Genomic DNA, 25,907 nt, shown 5'->3' on the forward strand with positions numbered 1-25,907 from the left:
TAACAAGTAGACTAGTTGGCCCCTAAGGACCCCCAGCAATGAAGGGGACTTCATCCCCCAACCCAGAGCGCGCCAGGAAGCATGTTTACAAAATGGTGGATGAAGGGGGCATGGCCTGCTATCTGAACTCAGCAATCCTGCTGTGTGGGACTTACTGGAGGTAATAGGAGGGGTAGATGTCCTTGAGGGCCAACAACCCCTCCTTTTACCTCCAGCAAGTCCCACACAGTGGGATTGCTAAGAGGTCTTCGGAGGCCACGCCCCCTTTGTCCACCACTCTGCAAATGCACCTCCTGGAGCACTACTGGTTGGGGGATGAAGTCTACTTTACTCCAGAGGGACCTTGGGGGCCAAGAAGCCCTCCTGGTACCTCCTGTAAGTCCTACACATCAGATTTCCTGAGAGCTGGTCAGAGGCCCAGACCCTTTTCCTCACTACTCTGCAAATGTTACTGCTAGTTAAGAAACCTTCGAAATTTACAAAACAAAACAGCATTCAGGGATGTAATAGTTAGAAATTAGCATTTAAAAATTAATGATAAAAAATAAAGGTTACAGGGACGTTATAGTTAGGCTGACATTTACCTCATACAAACCCAGAGAAATTCAGCCGTTATAGTTAGCTGAGGTAACTATAACTCGCGTCCCCACAATGCACCGATATGACCTCACATATTACATCCCTCATGACATGGTCAGTGACATCACTGATGACATCTCAAATGACATCACTGATGACAGCATCCACAGCATTTCTGACACACCCACTCACACCCCTATTGAATCTTTTATACACCCACTACCACTGCCATTCCCACACACCCATTCACAAACCCATTCACCGGTGAACAGACAGATATTGAGTTGTTTAATACGAAGGACCATAATATCGAGTTTAAAATATCGAGGTACAAAAATATCGACTGAAAGAATATCGTTGTACAGAATATCGACAGTAAGGTAAGAAATATTGTTTTTTTTAATATCGAAGACAGTAATATCGTTTGTAAAAATATCATTGTTAATAATATCGATATTTCTATTAGTGTTGTGTATTTGAGTATGTGTGTTAAAAGTATGTAATGTAATTTTTTTGAATAAGCATATTTTTTTACGTATGTGTTACCTTTTTAGCAGTAATTCATTTTAGGTTAACACATTTTTGCGTATTTTAGTTCTGTAGCGGGTTATGAGTTTATAGGGGAAGAGGGTGGGAAGTAATTTAATTATAATAAAGTAATTATTAATATGTATTTATTAGTATTTATAATTATTTTATTATTAATGATTTATGAATTGGTTATTCATTTTTCTTAATTAATTAATTGATAATTACATTAATTGTGTTATTTCTTTTTTTAAGGAGCGGGTTGTGGGTTTATAGGGGAATAGCGTGGGAAGTAATTTAATTATAATAACATAATTATTAATATGTATTTATTAGTATTCATAATGAATTTATTATTGAGTAATTATTACTTGGTTATTCATTTGTATTAATTAATTAATTGATAATTATATTAATTGTGTTCAAAATAATTAGGAGTGGGTTGTGGGTTTATAGGGGAATAGGCTTGGAAGTAATTTATTTATAATAACATAATTATTATTATTCATTTATTAGTATTTATAATTACTTAATTAATAATGAATTATTAATTTGTTATACATTCTAACAATTAATTAATTGACTATTTTATTCATTGTGTTATTTTTTTCAGGTGTGGGTTGTATATTTATAGGGGAATAGGGTTGGGTGTAATTTAATTAAAATAAAGTAATTGATATTTTGTATTTATTAGTATTTATTTATATTCTGTTTTTATAGTCTAGTTTGCGTTAATTTATTTATTCATTATTAATTGCTTGTAATTTATAAATAATTAATTGGTAAATAGGTAAATTGTTTCAAATCTGTACGAGTTCTTTATGCGTTTATAGGTGAATATGGTGAGAAGTAATTTATTTAAAAAACATTATTAAATATTATTTTGATTATAATTAATTTATTTTAAAGGTAGCCATTTGTTTGTAAAATGTTGTTTTTACACTTTTATAAATTTATGTTTGTAGTAAATTTTTAATATTTTTTAACCTCAAATAATTTTTCTATCTTTTAGATGTTTTTTTTATTTTTTATGGGTTTAATTTTGTATTATTAACAATTTTTGTATTGTAGTTGTTTTTTTGTTTCTTTTTTCTTTTTCTTTTTCTTTTTTAGAAATATTAATTTTAACCCTTTGATATCAACCACTTTCCCTACTGTTGCACTCCCTCGAGTGGGAATATTAATTTTAACCCCTCCGCTATCCAACACTTTCCCTCACTGTTGCACTCTCTGGAGTGGGAATAGTCCTTTTTACCCCTTCGCAATCCAACCCTTTCCCTACTGTTGCACTCTTTGGAGTGGGAATAGTATATTTTACTCCTATGCTATCCAACAGTTTTCCTACTGTTGCACTCACTGGAATAGGAACAGTAATTTTAACCCCTACACTATCCAACACGTTCCCTACTGTTGCACTCACTGGAGTGGGAATATTAATTTTTTACCCTTCGCTATCCAACACTTTCCCGACTTTGCACTCTCTGGAGTGGGAACAGTACATTTCACCCCTACGCCATCCAACACTTTCCCTACTGTTGCACTCACTGCAGTGGGAATACTAATTTTAACCCCTCCGCTATCCAACACTTTCCCTATTGGTGCACTCTCTGGAGTGGGAATAGTAACTTTTAACCCTATGCTATCCTTGGAGTAGGAATAGTCATTTTTCCGCTACACTATCCAACACTTTCCCTATTGTTGCACTCACTAGAGTGGGAATAGTAATTTTATTCTCCACACTATCCAACACTTTCCCTACTGTTGCACTCTCTATAGTGGGAATAGTAATTTTTACCCCTACGCTATCCAACACTTTCCCTACTGTTGCACTCTCTGGAGTAGGAATAGTTATTTTTACCCCTCCGCTATCAAACACTTTCCCTACTGTTGCACTCACTGGAGTAGGAGCAGTAATTTTAACTCCTACGCTATCCAACACTTTCCCTACTGTTGCACTCACTGGAGTGGGAATAGTAATTTTAACCTCTCCGCTATCCAACACTTTCCCTATTGTTGCACTCGCTGGAGTGGAAATAGTCATTTTTACCCGTCCACTATCCAACACTTTCCCTACTGTTGCACTCACTGGGAGTGGGAATTGTAATTTTAACCCCTTTGCTATCCTACACTTTCCCTATTGTTGCAGTCTCTGGAGTTGGAATAGTAATTTTTTCCCCTATTCTATCCAACACTTTCCCTACTATTGCACTCACTGGAGAGGGAATAGTAATTTTATTCTCCACGCTATCCAACACTTTTCCTACTGTTGCACTCTCTATAGTGGGAATAGTAATTTTTACCCCTACGCTATCCAACACTTTCCTACTTTTGCTCTCACTGGAGTGAGAATAGTATATTTTACTCCTACGCTATCCAACACTTTCCCTACTGTTGCACTCACTGCAGTCGGAACAGTAATTTAAACCCCTACTCTATCGAACACTTTCCCTACTGTTGCACTCTCTGGTGTGGGTATAGTAATTTTTACCCCTTCGCTATCCAACACTTTCCCTACTGTTGCATTTGTTGGAGTGGGAATAGTAATTTTATTCACTCCGCTATCCAACACTTTCCCAACTGTTGCACTCTCTGAAGTGGGAATAGTAATTTTATCCTCTCTGCTATCCAATATTTTGTCTACTGTTTCGGTTAATGTAGTGTCAAATGTATTTTAAAAAGATTTAAAATATTTTAATATTTTCATTTATTATATATTTTATTTAAATGTTTATGTTATTTGTGTATCTGTATATACATGTTTTTATAATTTTTAATATGTATTAAAATAATTTTGTATCAATATGGCTAAATTATTTTTACATTTTATGTATTACTGATAGTTTTAAACATTTTGTAATAATTCTAACTATGTTTTATTTAATTATATGTATTATTTCCTGTATTTTACATTTTTTGTTAACATTAAAAAAACAATATTTTTAACAACACTATTTTATTTTGAATATTTTTGTACTTACCATTACGTAGATAGGACTTCAACATTCTGGACAATGATATTTTTGCTTTGATATTTTTGTAACTCGACATTTATGATGTTGATATTCTGTCAGGGATCCCACAGAGCCATACCAGTACTTACACACCCACTCATTGATTCATTGATCAATACACACATCCACCGGTCACCCATACTGCCACTCATAGACCCACTCACTCACTAATACTGCCATTGACAAATCCACTCATACATCCAAACAGGTGCGCTCACACTTAGTGAGTTTTCTATAGATCTACTCACACACCTATACCCTCACCCTTACAGTCAATCGGACAACCATTTACTCACCCAAACAGTTACAAACCCACTCACTTACTTACTCAAACAAATAGTAACACATACTCACTCACCTATACAGTCACTGGCAGAAGCATGTACTTGTCTGTATAACCACTCTCACATTCACTCACTCATGCATACAGTCACTCATATACACAGTCACTTACCTATACTGCCTTTCACATACCCAGTTACGTACCCATACTGACACATGCGCTCAATTGCTGACATAACCATATAGACACTCACTCACCGATACAATGTTTCACAAACAGTATCCCATACAGCCACAGACTCACCCACTCACTGATCCATACAGGCAGACACAAACATCCTAACCCACAGACACAGACACCCAGAACACCATAGACTTAGTCAGACAACCAATCAATTACCCATACAGCAATTCACGCATCCACTAACACACTCATACACCCATTTAGACATCTACTCACAGACAGATACACACATTCACACAACCAGGCATTCACCCATACATTCACTGAGACACCTAATCACTCACTTAGGCAGTCAGTCAAGCACCTGCCGAGTCATCCATACAGTCACTCATATACCCACTGATTCACCAATACACCATGGTATATATTTAACACTCAGAAACTTTTAAAAAACACTCAAAGTCACTGAATGATGTCATCACTGATTTAATTTGAGAGGTCATCAGTGATGTCATGAGAGATGTCACTGACCATGTCATGAGTGATGTAATACGTGAGGTCATAAGCAGTGAATTGCAGGGGCGCTAGTTATAGTTAGCTCAGTTAACTATAACGGCTGAATTTGTCTGGTTTTGTATGAGGGAAATGTCAGCCTAACTATAAAGTCCCTTTAACCTTTGTTTTTTCCATGAATTTATAGGGGGCCAATCAGAGAAAACATCCTAACTCTACGACTTTCGGTATTCAGAAAAGGCATTTTGGATATTGTCTTAAGTTTGTCTTAAGTTTTGGTCTTCAGACAAAATCCTAACTTAAGTTAAACTTAACTTAAGTTAGGATTTTGTCTTGTCTTAAGTTTGTCTTAAGTTTTGGTCATAAGACAAAATCCTAACTTAAATTAAACTGTATGACAATGTAAGACAATATCCGTACTTTACTACTCCTAAATGCCTTTTTTGAATACCGAAAGTCGTAAAGTTAGGATTTTGTCTCAGATTACTTTTGTGAATCGGGCCCAAGGTTTTTGAATGTTCATTTCTAACTATAACGTCCCAGAACCCTGTGGTTTGTTCAGCGAATTTCTAAGGTTTTTTAAATGATAATTTCTAACTATACCTTCCCTGAAACCTGATTTTTTTCAGTGAATACATATAGACCGATAATTTTGGCTAGGAAAAGCACTTTCGAGAACACATCCCGCAATGTTGATTTTTATTTACCGGAGTTTATTACTGGCCTGTCCACTTACATAAGTGATAGTAAAGATTTTTTTATTCAAACTAAGCACGCAAGTCTGGTCACAGGAGTACAGGTTTTTAACATTGGACATTGCTGCTCCTTATACAAGTATTAGGCACACAGATGGAATTCAAGCTGTTGCATATTATCTTGACAAAAGATATGTTGAATTCTACTCACATAATAAGATGCTATTGGTAATGATACATTGGTGCCTGTATAATAATGTGTTCACATTTGATGGTATTTTGTTTCAACAACTACAGGGAGGGGCTATGGGGGCATGCTTCTCCCCCAGCTATCGTGTCTTCACGTTGGCTGGTGTGAGGAGCATGTCCTACAGAAAGAATACAGGGACATTTGGTGCAAGCATATTGTGCAATGGTGGCGTTACATTGATGATATTTTTGTTATATGACATGGTACACAGGAAGAGGCAGAGGAATTTGTTAGTAGAATCAATGTCAGTATGAAGAACCTACAATTTACTTCTTGTGCCAATTTTCTAGATATCAAGGTGTATATAAATCAAAACAACATCGAGACCTGTCTGTATTGCAAGCCCACCACTGGCAATAGTATATTACACGCCACTAGTTTTCACCCTGCCAATACCATCACCAGTCTCCCATACGGCGAATATTTGCCCATACGAGAGATTGCAGCAATGATTCTGATTAAGTAATTATAATTAAATCACTTCCCACCCTATACCCCTATAAACCCACAACCCGCTATGGAAAAAAAATGCGAAATGTAATTACAAATAATGAATAACTTCTAATAATTCTTATTAGATGTGTTTAATTAAATTACTTCCTATCCTATTGCCCTATAAACCCACACCCTGCTATGGAACTAAAACGCAAAATGTTCTTTAAAATAAAAAAAAGAATAACTTCTAAAAATACATATATTTAAAAAAATACAATACATAAACAAAAATATAGAACACATACATTTAAAATACTTAAAACTAATATAAACATCGATATTACTGACAGCGATATTTTTACAAACAATATTACTGACTACGATATTAACATAAACAATATTTCTAATCTTAAAGTCGATATTCTGGTCCACGATATTCTTGCAGTCGATATTCTGTCACTTCGATCTTTCCAACTCGATGTTATGGGACTTCGATATTTCCAACTCAATATTATGTCTGAGCCCCGTTGTGGTGTTCCTCCTCTGTAATGATCCCTCTTCACTGTCCACAAAGTCAGGCAGGGGTGATATGGTTGCTCTCCTGGCAGTGTAAGTTGGTATGACGGGCTGAGTAGATGATGATGTTGTTTCCTCAATTGCAACGTGTGTCTGTAGCCCCTTCAGCATCAAATGTTCCGGAGACATCCTGGGTGTGATCTGTGGAAATGCATGTATATAGTCAATGTAAATGAATGGTTTATGTTTGTTCACAATAATGTTGTAACTGTGCTTCACGTGTTATGACATGTTTACAATTAGCATATATGGTGCAGTCATCATCGCACAGTACAGCAAACAAATATGTTTACTACAACTCCCATGATGCGTTGCCAGGATAGGGAAAGCATTTCAACAATGTTATTAATGTTATGATGTTTGATATTTGGATATTATAACATTATGTTATATTAAGTCGGTAAACGGAAGATGACTTGACCTGTTTGGTGTCTGCATGATTGGAGGTGTCCATGTCATACACTCCCACCACACTCTCTGGTTGCAGTGTCCCACTACCAGTTCCATTACCTTCAGATATCCTGCTGGCCACCTTCTCCTTAGTGGGAGATCACAGGTCGTACCATTGCTTGCGTATCTCTGGGATGGTTCTCTGGGTAACCCATAGGAAGTTCTCCATTTCTAGGACGCTGGTCCAGATCTTCATCTTTTGCCTCTCTGGTACTGTGAAGGATGCCTTCCCAAAAAGTTGCTCAAGATTGGAGACACATTCCTCAGTCAGGAGCTCCACCTCCTTCCCAGCGAATTTAACCTTCCTCGTCTTTCTCCCTGAATCCTTGTCCCCATATACTTTTTTGTTGTACTTCTTTATTAAAAATGTTTAAGATTTCATCATGAGAACAATAATAGCAATAACTACTAGTAATTCATAATAAGTAATAATACATTAAAATGAGAATAAAAAATGCATGTATTAAGTACCATTTGTTAATAAATAGAATATATAAACAAATAAATAAATAATTGAATACATAGTTAAAACGTTGAATAGTTAAATAGTTGAGTGAGATATGAAAGAAAGAGAAGGAAAGGGAAAGTGCATAGAAGTGAGAAGCAGATCACAAAAGGATTCAATAAATACATGAATTAAACAATTACAACTATATGTAAAGAGTAGTATGATACATTTCTTTATCATTCTTTAGTAAATACATTATAGTGAAGAAATCAAATAAAGTGAATCAGAATTATAGAATGAATAGGTTAGAATAGAATAATTTAAATAAGTAATGGAATACTGTAAGATAAAATAGAAGTAGGAAAGGGTGTGAGATATAATAAGGTATAATGAGGTTAAATGAGATAGAGTTAGAGGAAATGGGGCCAGAAAATGGGAAGGGGAATTAGGGAGGATAAGTAACAGTAATAACACTAAAGAAAATGACATTAGATTAAGGGAAAGGAGTATCTGTTGTGGAAACATTATTATCAATATCTCTATCACAATTCATATTCAGGAAAGGTAATCAGACCTGAAGAAATGTATCAATGTATCAGTTTGGTTTTGGAGGTTGTAAATTACTCGTTCATTACTCTTTCATGTGTTGCCAACCATTCTTCTCTTGAAGTGGGGGATGCAGATTTCCAGTGTCGTAATATGCATATTTTCACTGTAGCCAAAGCTGTATGAAAAAGACAATGTTGAGGTTTAGTGATCTTTGGAGAAAATCATAAGTCATGAAGAAGAAGATTAGTAGGTGTAAGGGGAAGGTGTAATGGCATTGTGGAATGCAAGACTTTACCCACATATATAAAAAAAGACTGTATCATTGGGCATTCACATATAATTTGAGTTGTGTCACAATTAGTATTAACTCAAAAAGGTGATGAAGAGGGCGTGGTATAACCCCCAGGAATCATTACTAATTCCAAAATCAAAGACAGAAAATGCTCCCCTTGTATGCGTTACAACTTTCTCGGGTATCACCAAGAAAGGTCCAGAAGGTTGTGAGAAAAAATTGGAACACAATAAAAAGTATCGAACCATTCCAACAAACACCAATCTTCGCTTTAAAGAAAAACAACTGCATCAGAGACAGATTAGTACGGGCAAATACAAAAATGAAGACCCAAGAAATATCATTACGATCAATGCTAACTCTTACCCCAGTCAAAGGACATCGGAAATGCGGCAATTGTGCCTCGTGCGACAGCACAATGGAAGGCAACAGATTTACATACAGAATTAAATACATAAAACATGATGAATTTACTAACTGTAATACTCACAATGTGGTTTACAGTATACTATGTCCGTGTGGAAAAGCATATATTGGCAAAACCATCCAACCAATAAAGAAGAGGATCACACATTATCGATCAAGAATTAAATGTCGAACAGTGAATGCCCCACTAGTCGCTCATTGTATAGAATATGGCCATAACTCCAACGAGATGAAATGAACAATTCTAAGAAAGATAACAGGAAATGATATTGACAATATTCTATCAAAGATTGCAACAGAGTTCATATTATTTGTAGACACTGACCAACAATGGTCTCAATGAGATGTCCGAACTCATGAACTGCAGTTGAGCCAGCACACGAGTGTCAAGATATAGGAGGTTTTCAAGAAGAAGATGTCATCAATCATGATTTGGATGCGAGTCTGCGGAATAATGAAGGAAACATGAGGCTTCAAACAAGAAGAATCAACACATACATGAACACTGTGGACATCATTAAAAAAACCTAATCATCAACAAAATCATGAAAAAGAAGAACCAGACACCCATATGTCAATATAAGAAAGAAAGCTGTCGGATATATATGGGACAAAAACATTGATTAACTGACAGTACAACCAGAGCGCGATCCAACTATACGCATACATATAGTTCAGAAAAAATATGTGGCAGGAGTTGAACACAAGTTGTAGTAAGAAACCAAATCAGTACCATCGAACATGTGGACCACTTCACAAAGGAAATTCAGGTCATTAAATAGACGCCATGTATAAATTCCTTGGAGATTCAGACAATAAACTAGCGCCTGAAAAATCAGTTGCCTGTACAAGTCACGTTACACATCAGGACACAACTACTCCTGTAGTTCAAGTCAACGCGCATGAGTTATAAAAAAGGACGCGTAAGACATTAGAAACTATGCTGCAGTCGCCCCTAACACGCATTTCTATTACTAATTCACTCCAAAAGAGTAAACCACCCCTCAGTTTCATTTAATGCGCATGTGCCATACAAAGACGCCAAAAAAGAATGACAGTAAAAAGACCAGACGATCCTCAAGGAAGCTAAGCGCATGGCAATGACGTCAGACGCGGAGAAAGGGATGGCGAACTAGTAAGAGAGGATCCCAACGGAAGATACATTAAGAGAAAGCCGAAATAACAAAGAATCGAGCGGAAACTCCATCACACAGGTACCGAGAACATCAGGAGCATCTCCACAGTAGCCGTGGGAGTACGTGCTTAATACATGGGGCATTGGTATGCAACTGCACGCGCCTGGCTCTTTTCCACTGGCATATGAACACATCTGTAAATAACATATAACTGCATGCGTTTGGGACCGATAACGGACACAGTCACACAGTTGTTTTTCATATATATCCCCACATATTAACGCAACGAATATCTAAAAGCACCTATTTCACTATAGGCGACTAGACTAACAGCACAAAGGAAGTAACTGACACATGATTAGAGAAAATAGAGCCTCAACAGTTATAGACCGTGCACCTACATGATGCTTTTTTCTCCTTCTTTTTGAACCACAGACATAAATCGCTGCACAATAGAAGAAAAGACTTACCGAAATTACGACAAAGGCTTGAAGCGAACTCATTGCATTGGGTAGGTTCATTTTAAAATAATAGCAAGCTGATGTGTCTTGGACATACTCCACAAGAGACAAAAGCTAATCGAGAGTTCTGTTTGTGTTTATCAACAGAATGAGATAGAGTGGATTAGCACAAGAGCAACCCCAACTCCCTCTGAACATCAATAGGTACGTAAATAAGGACCAACACACACTTGCACTTGTAAATAGATACATACACAACATTAAAACACTGATCTTTTGACTATTTTTCCTACAGAATCAGAAACTTGTCCTATGTGATATATATCGTGCCCTGAAGAAGACCTTACACACAATAAGTGGTCCATATTCCATCGAGGTCGAAACGCGTTGGCATCAACTATAGAGTATCAGAGTGAAAAAGATTTGGATTGACTATGCTGAAATAAACACAGAGGAGCTAGATAGTTTAGCGCACTTATCTTTACGAACATTTTCTGAACTCTATGAGGACCAAAATGGTAAAAATTCGCCAAGAGAAATTGACTCTGGTAGAATAGTAGGACATTGGCCTGAGGAATTGAAATAGGGTCATGTTTTTGCAAGCACATTGTGTTGTGTGTTTGTTTTTATAAATGAAAGTAATTGTATTCATGTTTGTTTATATGTACAAATCTGCACTTATATGTTGTTGAGAAATTGAGATACGTTGTATACACCTTTGTGCAAAAAATCAAGACATGAAATGTCAAGGTGTCTTATGTATATCGGTTTCTAGCAATAAAGTCAATAAAAGGGACTTCTGTGTTCAAAAATAAGAGTGTATGATCTATGGTGTTAGAGGCAAAACTTTTTTTAAAACAATTAGTATTAAAGCATCTCCAGTAATTAGTATGGGAGAGTAGCCCAGCTTTCTGTAGTTTTAGCGGAGACCAGTGCCAGTCATGTAGGATTTTGAAGAGGCAGAATTTGAATCTAACTTCACAAGCTCCTTTGTCTAGTTCTTCCACCAACACTTCCCATTCCTCTGTAGTGTAGGATATAGGAAGCTGAGCTTGCCATTTGCCTGATACAGCGCCTCAACAACACCGGAATCCAAGGAGCGGCCCTGGAGTGGATCATCTCATTCCTCACCGGAAGAACCAGAGAGTCCGCCTCCCCCCGTTCCGTTCTGCGGCCACCGAAGTCATCTGCGGCGTCCCACAAGGATCCTCACTCAGCCCAACCCTCTTCAACGTCTACATGAGCCCTCTCGCAGCCATCGCCCGCCGACACAACATCAACATCATATCCTACGCCGACGACACCCAGCTGATCCTCTCCCTCACCAACGACCCCAACACCGCCAACCTTCAGGAAGGAATGAGAGACGTCGCAGAATGGATGAAGATTAGCCGCCCAAAATTTAACTCAGACAAGACGGAAGTCCTCATTCTTGGACCATCCCCCTCCACGTGGGACGACTCCTGGTGGTCCCATGCCCGGGCAGCCCACCCAAACCAACGGACCACGCACGCAACCTGGGCTTCATCCTGGACTCCTCCCTCAAGATGACCAAGCAAGTAAACGCAGTCTCATCATCCTGCTTCAACACCCTGCGCATGCTCCGAAAGAACTTCCGATGGATCCCCACAGAAACCAGGAAGACGGTCACCCAGGCCCTCGTCACCAGCCGTCTGGACTAAGGGAACACCCTCTATGCTGGAACCACAGTCAAACTTCAGAAAAGACTCCAACGCATCCAATCCGTAGACATTGAAGAGGGTGGGGCTGAGTGATGATCCTTGTGGTACGCCGCAGATGACTCCGGTGGCCTCGGATCTGAACGGGGGGAGGCGGACCATCTGGGTTCTTCCGGGGAGGAACTAGATGATCCACTCCAGTGCCTTCTCTTGGATTCCGATGTTGTTGAGGCGCTGCACTAGGGTGCGGTGGCAGACCGTGTTGAACGCTGCGGAGAGGTCCAGGAGGATGAGGGCCGCTGTTTCCCCGTTGTCGAGCAGGGATCTGATGTCATCTGTTGCTCCGATGAGGGCGGTCTCGGTGCTGTGGTTGGCTCGGAAGCCGGACTGCGAGTGGTCGAGGGATCTGTTCGTCTGGAGGAAGGCGGTAAGCTGTCTGTTGACGGTCTTCTCGATGACTTTGGCAGGAAAAGGGAGGAGCGAGATGGGACGGTAGTTCGTGAGGTCGGTGGGGTCCGCTGTAGGTTTCTTCAGGAGGGCGCTGAGCTCGGCGTGCTTCCAGCTCTCCGGGAAGGTGGCGGTGTTGAAGGAGGAGTTGATGATGTCCCGGAGTTAGGGTGCGATGATGGACTCGGCTTTGTTGAAGACGTGGTGGGGGCAGGGGTCGGTTGGTGATCCGGAGTGGATGGTGTTCATCATGCGGGTGGTGTCTTCGGTGCTGACCGGGGTCCAGCGCATTCAGAACGCCTCAGCACGACTCATCCTGGACATCCCTCGCCGCAGCCACATCTCTGCCCACCTGAAAGATCTGCACTGGCTCCCCGTCAACAAGAGAATCACGTTCAGACTCGTCGCCCTCGCACACAAGGCTCTCCATGACACGGGCCGAAGTACCTCAACAGACGCCTCAAATTCTACACACCCTCCCGCCAGCTCCGATCCGCCAGCCTCACCCTCGCCTCCGTCCCACAAATTTGGATATCCACCGTCGGAGGAAGATCCTTCTCCTACCTGGCAGCCAAGACATGGAACTCCCTCCCCACTCACCTACGGCTGACCCTGGATCACCTCTCCTTCAGGAAACAACTCAAGACCTGGCTGTTCGAGCTATAGCGACCCCCCCCCTCAGCGCCTTGAGACCCTTACGGGTGAGTAGCGCGCTATACAAATTCTTGTGATTGATTGATTGATTGAATTGTAGTGTATGTGAGAGAGGCTGAGAATAAAGGTGTGTTGTAAGAATTTTATAGAGACCAGAAATTACTCCTTTACGCTTTCCACATGTATTTAAAGATGATACTGTTTGTGCATTTTGAAGCAACCAAGGAGATGGACCTAATTGTTTTTTCAAGCATTGTTGAAGCTAGATATATTTCAAGGATTGATGCATTGGAAGACCAAATTAATCTCTTATTTGTGTAAAATCACTGTTATGAAAAATGTGATCTAGTGTTTGTATGCCTGCTGAATTTCATAAGGGCCAGGATAATGTTTATCTATTGATGCGAATAATGGTGTTACCCCAAATAGGCTCTTTTTCATGAATATTAGGGCTTAGGTCTAATAAGCGATGTGCCTGTTGCCTGGATTTGTACATCGCTGATAAAATTGGATTTTTGGGATTTTGTCGATTAGATGCTGTACCATATAAAGGAGAAATACCTGAACTCGAGGATAATAGGTGTCGTTCTATATGAACCCAGTGTGGGACATCAGAAATCCCAAGCATCATATATGATAATTGAGAGATTTGTGATGTTAGGGTATAATGTTCAATTGATGGAAGACTCATTACTCCATGAGAATGATGAGCTCTTAATTTTGCCACAGCTATGCAAGGTTTTGCTGAACCCCATATAAAGGTTTTATTCTTGGAGTCTGTATGTCGCAACGTGGACAAAGGAATGTGAGTAGGGAGCATCCCTAGGGTGTATAAAAAACATGGAAGGATGACCATTTTAACAGTTTGAACTCTGCCCCACACAGAGAGATTTAAACTTTTCCATTTATCAAAGTCACGCTGCATTAAAGCGATCAAAGGATTCAGATTGTCAGTAATCAAAAACTCTAAATATTTTATTGACCAGGAACCCCAGATACTTAAGGTGTGAAAGTTTCCAATGAAAAGGGAATCCATGTTTAGCTGCTTTGGTAGGCCCATCAGAGGTAGGTAGTGCTTCACTTTTGTCCCAGTTTATTTCATAGGCTGAGAAGGAGGACATGTTCTCTACATTTTGAAGCAAAGATGGTAGGGATGGAGTAAGTAAAATATTGTCAGCATATAACTAGAGTTTGGATTCACTCTTAGAAAGGTGTATACCCATGATTTCATCTGATTGACGAATAGTGGCCACGAAAAGTTCCATAGCTAAAAGGAAAAGAAATGGGGATAAAGGACATCCCTGACGAGTACCTCTTCGGATTGGAAATGGGTCAGATAAGAAACCTCCACAATTTACTTGGGCAGGGGGGTTGTTATATAGTAGTCACACTTAAGTTATGAACTGATCACCTAATCCAAAACATTCCAATACTTTGAAAAGGTAATCCCACTCAGTGCAATCAAATGCCTTTTCAAATACCTTTCCGGGGTCAATGATAGAGCTAATGCATCTTGTGAAAGGTTTTTTGCAGAGAACAGTATGTGTGCCGAAGTACGTAAATGATTCCTGTATAAACGTCCTGGAAAAAATCCCACTTGGGTTTAGTGTATTAGGGAGGGTAATACGTTCTTGATACGAAAAGCTAGAATACTGGCAAATATTTTGTTATCGCAATTCAAAAGTGAAATAGGGTGGTAACTGGCACAAATTAAGGGATCTTTCTGGGGTTTAGGCAGTACCACAATTATTGCTTTGTTAGAAAGGGGACCCAAGGAATTGTCACAATCTGCCTCTTGGAATGCAGCATGCAGAGAATCAATAATCTTACGCCCAGTCCAACGATAAAATTCAGCTGGGAAACCATCTTCCCCTAGGGCCTTACGGCATGGTGATTTTGATATCGCGTGCAAGATTTCCTCTTTGTTAATCTCTCCTTCAAGAAAATCTCTACCTTCGTCAGAAAGGTGGGGGAGATCCATCTTTGAGAGAAAGTCATTGAATCTTTTTGAAATTATTTGTGTTCCTGGTGTAAAAAGAGATTTTTAAAAAGAGGCACATTCATTTACTATATCTTGTGGCCGGGTGAGTGTACTATCTTGGGATGATTTAAGAGCTGGGATGGCCATAGCTGCTTACCTTTGTTGTAACTGCGCTGCTAACAATCTGCCTGCCTTTTCTCCTTGTTCATAGTGTCTTCCCTATATTCTTTGGAATGGAAAATCTGCCTTGGATGTAAAGAGGCTATTTAATGCCATTCAGGCTTGTTCTAATGATTTACCATTTTGTACGATTGGTGCTGTTGTATATAAGCGAGTGTAAGATTGTAAGATTGTATTTCCTCCTCTTGTTCTTTTTGTCACGCAACATTTCGTCTATTGGCTAATACTGCCTGACGCATTAATTGACCGCTAATTGTCCCACATTATTCTACCTTAGGTCACAGAATGCTGATTTGTGGAAAGATAGTCGTGAAAGTAGGTTATTAATTGGGATTTACCCTCAGGAGATTTATGTCGTTGAACATTCATGCGCCAAGGTTTGCGTCCTGGTCTAGGTATTCCAACTTCCAAAGCTAAGAAGACCAGGAAGTGATCGGACAATACTGCATCCAAAATGCAGGATTCTTGAATTAATTGTATCATTTTTTGAGATACTAAGAAATAATCTAAGCGAGATAAAGTACCATGGGTAGGAGAGGAAAATGTATATTCAGTGTCAGATGGATGGGAGAGACGCCAATGGTCAATTAGTCCGTGGTCTGTCAGTATGTCATTCATTAGTGCGCTATCAACAGCATTGTTTTTGTCTAAAGGACCTGTTTTATCTAAAATAGGGTCTCTCACTATATTCCAATCATGGCCTATAAGATATTGTGAGGCGCCTATTTCTGTTAATAAGCAATTCAAAGGAAGGAAGAATGATTTTTTTTTTGTTCCAGTTGGAGCATAGATTGATCCCACGCACATGTAGTATCTCCTTTGCGCAACTTGGCAAATACATAACAACCATCAGGGTCTGTCCATGACTTTAATATCGTGACTTGAAGAGATTTTGGGATGAGGGTTGCTACTCCACATTTGCGTATGGGGCCTGTGCTTGTAGATTCCTCCTTCTGTATACTACTATGAATCACCTTGACCACCCAGTCCCTACAAAGTTTTTCAGATTCCAATGCATCTAGATGTGATAACCTTGATTAATGCCATATCCGCCTGTTTTGATTGGAGATTTAAGAGTACTTTTTTCCTTTAATGGAATGAGTGAGTTCATGCACATTCCATGTTAATACACATAAGGGGGTGTGTGTTGGTTAAATTGGACATGTGTAAAGTGGACAAATGGATATGAGTACATTTAAAAAAAAATTGTCATTTAAGACTTTAGAAATAGGGAAGATATACTCAAAAATAGAATAAGAAAATGAGGAAAAATATAAGAGGGGAAGGGAAAAGAAAAAAGAGTCCCAGGCTCCGAACAAAGATATGAACAATCAGTTATAGAGAAAGTATTAGAATACAAACATTTCTTAAATGTCATAGGATTAAAAAAGGGAATGTGAGTAAGATGCGTAGATTATTGTGTAATAGGTCAAGCACTAAGGATACTAAACTGTTAACCGTGAGTCTTTTTCCCCTAAGGCACCACCCCAGAGAGGAGCCTCAACAAAAGGATAATAAATATGGCACATGCAAGAAGATATATAACTACTTGATCTAAAAATGAAAACTGTGATAATGCATCAAAGCTATATGAAAACATGAAATAAAATCACATATATTATATTAGGGAAAAGATGAGATAAGGTGTATTAGCAATATTCTATAATAGGACATAATATAACATTGTATAATATAATATAATTTAGTATAATATGATGCAGGATATTAAATATAGCATTCACTTAAATGAAGGTTGAGTACTTTCTTATTACATGTCCTGTAACTCAAAAATCAATTCTACCCTAATGATAGGAGTGTAAGTTATGAACACAATGCTTAACTTAACTTAAATAAGTGAGGTGAACAGTGGTTATCAACTGTATCTTGATAGACTAATATTGTCAATCCGCATCTGAGGCAGCTTTAAGAGGAGAATGGGATTGGCCCTATGCTGCTCATGCGTAAAGGTAGACACAGTATGTTGCACTGAGGACTTTTGATCTTAGGCACAGACAGATTTTTTAGGGTCTCTTTCTTTGTGTCGTGGATTGCTAATGTTACGCCTTTTGTTGTCTGGTGTTTGTGGTGAGAGACTCAGGCTTGTGTGAGCTTGATCAGTTGGAGTACATTGTGTGTCCATGTCCTGTATTTTCATATGATCCAGGAATAGTTGAAGATCTGCCGGGTCGTAGAAATCTTTAGAGTCTCCATTCTTGGTAATATGAAAGCGTGCTGGCTCAAACAAGCTATACTTTATATCCATTGGTCGTAGTTGAGGTCTGATAGCAAGGAATGCTTTGCGTCGCTCATTAGTCTCATTAGAGAAATCTACAGCCAAATGAATGACATGTCCATTATGTGACAATGAGCCTTGCAAGCGTGCTGCAGTTAGTAGATGTCTTGCTTGCTCATGCCTCAAGAAACAAGCAATAAGTGGCCTTGGTCGAGCTGAATGATCCTTTCTTGGAGGGCCTATGTGATGAGCTCCCTCTATTTCTAATGGCTGATGCAAAGTATTACCAACTAACTTCGGTAGTATTTCACATTAAAATAATTCAGCGTTTTGACTGTCAATGTTCTCCCGAAAACCAATGAAGCGAACATTATCTCTTCTACTACGGTCTTCCAAGTTAACTAACTTGCTGTGAAGGAATAGAAGTTCTTGCTCTTTGCTTTGCGCTAAATTAAGACGACACTCCACTGCTGTCAGTCGCAGATCAAATCCTTCAGTTTTTGTATGAAATCCCACAATTTCTGTCCTGATGGTTTTGACCTCAGCTGCCAAGGATGATATATTAGCTTCCATATCTTTCAGACATCGACTGACAGTGGAAATGTCCTGTAGAATGTGATTCATTGTATCACCGTGTGCAGGGATAGTGACACTCTGAGGTGGCACTTTTGTGGGGGGAGCAGCCCCTTTCGTGGGCATGTTGCTTTGTTGCTTGAGGACTTCAGCGAAGAGGAGCGGTGCAGAAGAATTATTCCCGTGTTTATTGCTCTACATTGAATGTTTTCCTCAAATCAATAGCGTAAAAAGGATATCTTGTGATTTGCACTGCTCAGTTGCAATTTATTTCTTAAGGACAAAAACCTTCACCAACCTGTTATGTTTGACACACCTCACTGTATACTCATACAAAGAGTAGTAGGTTTCGTTATGGATGGTTCATTATGGCAAATCACCAAAGGCAGTTATCAAAACTGTGCATGTGATTTAATTCTCTGAACTGTTTCTCCAAAATGACGTCTTGAAAAGTATTTAGCCCAACAATGTCGGTACAAACAGTAGCAAGTATACACACTATTGAACAATTATGAGATTAAGCTTTTCATTTTTATCCTGCCGAGTTGGACTCAAGTGTTTATTTTATTAAAACATTAAACGTTGAGCTATAAGACTCATGAAAGTTGGTGCTGTTGCTGACAGGAATTGAATGAGTTATTTATTCCAGTCACTTCATTCTGTTTATTAAGGTATTTGAAGGTATTGCAGAGGTCCATTACCTCCTAAAACTTGTCATGGTGTGCCAAGTGTTAGATTAAATAATAAGTATGTTCAATAATTACATTTCTTCTTGGTTGTGTGTTCAGGTTTTAAAAGGAATAGAAAATAAATTAAGTCACCTGTCTTTATGTGGCATTCTTCGCTCTGGGGCTACCACATGACTATTAGGACTGTCATATTTGTATACATAGACCTCAGCAGTACCGCAGTGGAGGCGTATTCCGAGGGGCAGAGGCAGTGACAGGAACCGCGGCCTCAGTGCATGCGAGGTCCGAGGATTCTGAGATAATAGAAAGCCAGCTTACGTTGCTTTCTTCTCAGGGAACAACTCCCTCGAAACGGGCCATAGTGGGTCTCTTCCAGTTTCAGGCTGCAGGCAAAACGTCTTCACTGGGGTTTCCAATGCAGAACATGTCAGAACTCAAAATGCAGGTGAGAGCATCGCTTCAGTCAGAGGCTCCTCTCCCGGCGAAGCTCTCTATTTAGGCGGCCATTTTCTCTTGTGCCCAGACCATGCCGCTCCCCATTTACTTTTAACATGGTGTTATCCTGGAATTGCCAAAACTGCTGCAGGTAGTAAGCCAGGAGCACTCCTGACTTCCAGCACCTTCCTAGGCTTCTGATCTGATGTCATCATTCTGTATCCAGAATGCAACTTTTCCTATTTTGTGATTTCCAAATTGTGTATGTGAATCCATCAGAATCGCTATTAGAGGAATTGAAGGTTACATTCAAACCATTTTGAGATTCCCAAATAGTGATTTCTATAGATTCACAATATGGAAATCACAATCTGGACTTTTGTACAAACGGCTCTAAGTCCGAACGCAGGTAAGCTCTGACCAGGCCCAATCAACGTCTTGTATTCGTATCGCACTCCATCGCAGTCAGACATATTTTTCAACTTTGGACCAGTCTAGCATGACTTGATGTCCACAGTTAGTGCTTTGATCTTTTAGGCGCTAGTATTTAATAAAATATAAAAATTAATAACTCTGGTTCTACTGATTGTATTTTTGTCATTTTGGTGTAAAATAATTTATCCAAATGTATTCTATTATTTTCAATCTGTACGCGATTTTTCTTGTGTCGTGGTTTCACATTATTGCTGTTTGTGTGCTACATAAATACTTTATCCTTTGCCTTTAAGTTAAGCCTGACTACTTTTGGTGACAAGCTACCCAGGGTTAAGAACATGTTCAATTTGTTACTTTTTGTGGTTCACCCTGCAAGGGATTGTGGCTGTTGCTTGACCAGGCTTCATACCCAAGTTGACCAACAACAATTTCTCAAAACCCAATTTCTCAGACAACCTCTAAATAGTTTTAGACCAACAATAATTAAGATATGAGATAAGGGTCATTTAGGTATAGTTAAGTCCTAAGAGAGAGTGAAGTTTTTCTTCTTGTAGACAGGAGTGTTGCTGAGAAGCTGACCAGGAAGTGTTTGATTGTGACTCGAAAACATTCACTTTGCAGGTGCATTGATTGTCAGGCATGCAGTAACCTCGTACTCTGAATCTCACAGGTGTTTTGGTCATAGCTATTCTGACCTAAACCCACTGACAACCACAAAATGGATAGTTGTGCTAGTATCCTGGTCAGCAGTAGACCCATGAAAAAAGCAATTGGATAGGAAAATGAGAAACAGAGACACCTTCACTTTGCTTATTCTTACAGCTGGGCTCCACCTGTGCTGCACATGCATTGAAATCTACAAGAATAAAGTATTTTAGTATTTTATAATTTTCATTTCAGTTCATTATTCCCAATATTATACATGTTATTCTTTTGACAATCTCTGTATAATTGTTCTAACTCTGTAACATCCTAGTGCTGAAATATAGATGAAGCCTGTATGATAAATGTATTAAATAACTGGGTCTGCATTATGTTAGAAATACCTTCCCATAAAGATTTATCAATCAGGTCTTTGAGCTGAATGTTTCTCATTGCAGCAAGCCATTATCTGTAACAATGTATTCACATTAGTGTTGTACTTTTCCTCCTGCCAATACATTTTTCTTCTCCACCACTAGCTATACCTTAATACCATTCATGATTCAAAGTAGTATAAACAAAGCATGTAGAAGTTTAGGATTCATCTTGATTCTCTTGTGAAAAAACAAGTTCAATTGCATTCACAGCCCTTGGTTCCCCTAGAGCAACATACAAACTGTGAGAGGTATGACTAGGAAAATTGTAAGCCACAGAAAAGATTATCTTTTACCATGTGAGTGTATGGTCTGCGAGGAAAAGGAGAAGGGTATGTGTTCAAAACCTGTTGTGTTTCATGAACTGTGTATATGTTTGAGAGGAGGTATGCTTTGAACAGGTGTTTTATGCCGTAAAGCCAGGTTGTGACACTAGCCAACTACTCACAAAACTCTGACCATGCACATCTGTTTTCTTGCTTTTGGCCAAGAACTAAATGGGATAATTCTTAACCTATTAGGCCCTCCTATTGTGCAGGCAAATCCCTCATCATGACAACTGAAATTGATCTTTGAAAACCTACTTCAAACCACCCTAGGATAGGCAAGTACCAAGTGTTTATATTCAGCCTCCTGTTGTTGAATCATGCATGAATGCTGATGCTTCTGTCCTCCCAAAAGCATGAGCAACTATGGAAAGGGGACCCTTCCTCTTTTCAACTTTATCAGTTGAACTAGACCCAAATATAATTGCAGAAACTGGACCGGAGGGGAGGGAATTGAGCAACCTCTAGCTTTCATGGCTGTCTATGGCTTACCCAAGTAAAGTTTCACCAGTAAACTATTTTTAGAAATGGGGTCTCAATGTTGGCAATGGTTTACACCTTTGTCCAAACAGGGGCCCGTTTTCCTAATCAGGGTAAGGTGGATACACTTTTAAAATAAAGCCTGCTCATCCCCTTAGTAGCTTCGCATGAGCAGACATGCTTATCTCAAAGGCAGTGTGTAAAGCATTTTTGTACACATACAGTAATACAGCGAAAACACTACAAATAGATACCACACCAGCTTATAAAAATACATATTCTTTATCTAAACCAAACAAGACCAAAACGACAAAAATCCACAATACAGTAATATAAATATGACTTTTAGAAGGTCGAACCAGTTCTGACCATAGCACACTATAGTTGCAATACTTATAACACAAAGTACCATGGATGGGTCACAGTCACAAACAAAAACAGGTGCAGAGAAGGTGATACGTTGATTCCTTACATGCAGGGAAGGTGATGTGTTGGTTCCTTATTCCAGGGGAGGTGATGCGTTGGTTCCTTACTCCCACGCAGGGAAGCCGATGTGTCAGTTCGTTACTGAAGTGGTGGCGATGCATTGGTTTCTTACTGCAGCCCTGTTGTTCTTGTAAGCTTGGCGCAAGGTGCGATGCATGAGGTTTGGGGATGCAACGCTTCTCGATGCGACAGCTGCAACACCGCAACATTGGTTTCTCCAGCCGAGGCCCATGATGCGTTGGTTCTTGCAGCCGCATAGCAGGGCCTGCATAGGAATCGGTGCAGTGCTCTCGGACTTCGGAGATCAGTGCACGGGATCCAGCGTGCATTGATTTCTCCAGCCTTGGGCAGGTGCTGTGTCGGTTTCCTCCGCGATACATCGGAAATAGACGCGGATTCGTAGCACTTCTCGTAGTTGCATTACTTTTCCAGCTCCCAACAGCGGGAATAACCTCCAGATGCCCAATTCAGGAACAAGCACCTCCTGGCAGGTCAGAACTCACAGCAAGGAAGTTCAGGCCAGCTGGTGGTGAAGTCTTTGTATCCTTTAGACTTCAAAACAGGAGGCAAGCTCCACTTCAAGCCCTTGGAGATCTTCCTCTAGCTGGAGACACAGTACACAGTCAAGTCGTTATCCTCTCTTTGGTAGAACCAGCCACTGCAGGCCAACCCCAAACAGCAGACAGAAAAGGAGCAAGACTTCTCCTTCAGTTCCTCCAACTCTCTCCTTGGCAAAGGTTCCTCTTGAATTCCAGAAGTAATCTAAAAGTCTGGGGTCTGGGTCTCACTTTTTAGAGCACAAATTCCTTTGTTTTCTGGTGGCACAGAAGCTTTTTTCCCAATTAAAACCAGTCTGTCCTCTCTGGTGCAGCTTCCTGGCAGGAGGTGGAGACAGCATTGTCCAAGGCAGACCAGACCCATTCAGGTGTGAGAGAAATCTCTTCCCCCTACTCTGAATGCAGTCCAGGTCTATTCAGCCCTATAATAATAATAATAATAATAGGGGCATTTGTAGAGCGCTGAGTTACGCACACCGGCGTGTCCCCGCGCTAAGGTGGGAGAGACAGAAACTGGGAGTTTAGCTGAAGGGCGGGCAGTCTATCTGACATATAGGTACGTTTTTAATTTAGCACAGAACTTAGTTTCTGCCGGTTCTAAACGTAGATCCACCGGACGTTTGTTCTAATGATTTGCCGCTAAGTACCTGAACGATCTGCCTCCCATGCGGACCCTGCCCTGACTCACCCTGGGAAGGCAGAACACACCTCACTCCCCAAGTGGCTGTCTGAATAGAATGAACATCTGCAACCCTGTCACTCCAGAGCCACACAGTCAATGCACAAACCTAGCAGATAAACACATGATGACTAAGCAAGAAAATACCTACTTTCTAAAAGTGGTATTTTCAAATACAGAATGTAATAATCATCCTTAGTAAAAGATGCATCTTTATATTCTAAGTGTGGGCATACTAAACTTTACCTTCCCATCTTGTCCCAATGCAAAGTTATATTTATAGATGGTATAAATAAACTCCTGTTCTATCCTATGGGACAGATAGCCTTTCAATAGTGAAAAACAAAATTGGCAGAATTTCACTATCAGGACATACCACACACATCAGGACATGTCCTACCTTTCACATACACTGCACCTTGCCCACAGGGGTACCTGGGTCCTACCTTTGGGGTGACTCACAATTAAGATAAGGGAAGGTTAGGGCCTACTTGCCGGGTCGACATGGCAGTACTAGACTGCACACAAACACTGTGGGTGGCCCAATCAGTTCGCCAAGTCCACTAGCAGCATTTGGTTTCCAGGCTCTGAGCACACACAGTGCACTGTGCTAGGGGCTTTAACACCTTGGCTGCGCCGCCGATTTTTCGGAAGTACGGCACCAACGAGGTAGCGTTGCCGTCGGCCAATGGCCGACGGCAGCATGGAAAGGGTTAAAGTAAATAAAATAAGCCAATTACGGAAACACTCATCCCTGACAACAATTTACAGAGGGAGAATTTGCACTTTAGCACTGAATAGCAGTGGCAACGGGCCCAAAGCACCTAGACCGGCAAAAACGAAGTCCAACACACAGTAAAAGCACAGGAGGCAAAGGGAGAAATACATGGGAAACTCCCAACAAGGATGCCAGCTCTAAGAACTATGATTGTTATTTCTCTGTCAGGTCCAGTTTTCATACACATTCCTTCTCTCTTGGTCCGTTCTTGACTGGCTGAAAATATGGATACAACTGACAACTCAAAACCACTCTGTCCACTGAGATAGATATTTGTTGGAGAAAATAATTTTCATTCACAAGACCCAGTTTTCATTCTCCATTTTGCTCATACAACATCCTCTGTTGTAGTAGTGGCATAAGTCCCTTTAGTGCCCTTTCTAAACAACTGCTACTTCTTGTGAATCCCTCAAGGTCACTTATTATACCAGTACTCCTGAATCTCTGACTCTTTAGTTAAAATGTAAGTAACTTGTAGATTTCTCTCCTTAAACCCTCTTCCACCCTAATACTTGTTTCTGGAAAATGAAATCCCATGTTTTTCACCTAAATTTCCCTTGTATGTATAAAGGTTCTAAGTTACACAGAGCATTTGACATCACATAACAGATGCAGCCAATTATCCATTCCATAAAGCAAAAAGTTCATGGGTTGAATGCTTTCAAATGTCATCCTCTGGTAATTGGTCACGGGCATTGCAACACAAAACATGTGAAAGCTATGGAAAGATGTGTGTCGGGGCAGTGGGCAAAACGTTGATGGAATGGAATATGGCCCGAGCAACTGCTAGTGGTTGAGTCTTTTACGATCATTGCACTCATTAAGTTTTGTTGTTATAATGCATCTATTCCTATGGATGTATGACATTACAACGCATGGTTTTACCACGCATGCCTTTACATCGCAGTTTTTACAACGCATACTGTTACAACGCATAGCGTTAAGGGGTGCTGGATTGTGAGTAGTTTAATTTACTATTCAAACTCCAGTCCCCGTGGATAGTAGGGAAGGTGTTGGATAGTAAATTAAATCTATTCCCTATCCTAGAGTGCCCCCCAGCGCTATGCGTTGTAATGACATGCGTTGTAATAGTTGCGTCGTAAAAGCACTGCGTGGTGAAAGTTGCGTTGGCACGCAACCTGGGCTTTGTGGTAAATAAATAAATAATACCTCTCTTTTTGAATGCATAAATGAATAACAGATAGCTCAATAAATAAGAGTCAAGATTCGAGGTAGTAGGAGTTTTGCAGGTTTAATACAGCATAAAGACAGGGACGGGACAACCTGCACAGAACTAGGATGGCAGCCCTGGCAGCGCTGCCGGGGTCAGGATCGGAATCGGCGGAAGGAAGGAAGGAAGGATAACTTTTTAATAACAGTACATGAGCATATATACATAACGCA

This window comes from Lissotriton helveticus, chromosome 4_1 (genome assembly GCF_964261635.1).
Source record: "Lissotriton helveticus chromosome 4_1, aLisHel1.1, whole genome shotgun sequence".
NCBI classification, from domain to species: Eukaryota; Metazoa; Chordata; class Amphibia; order Caudata; family Salamandridae; genus Lissotriton; species Lissotriton helveticus.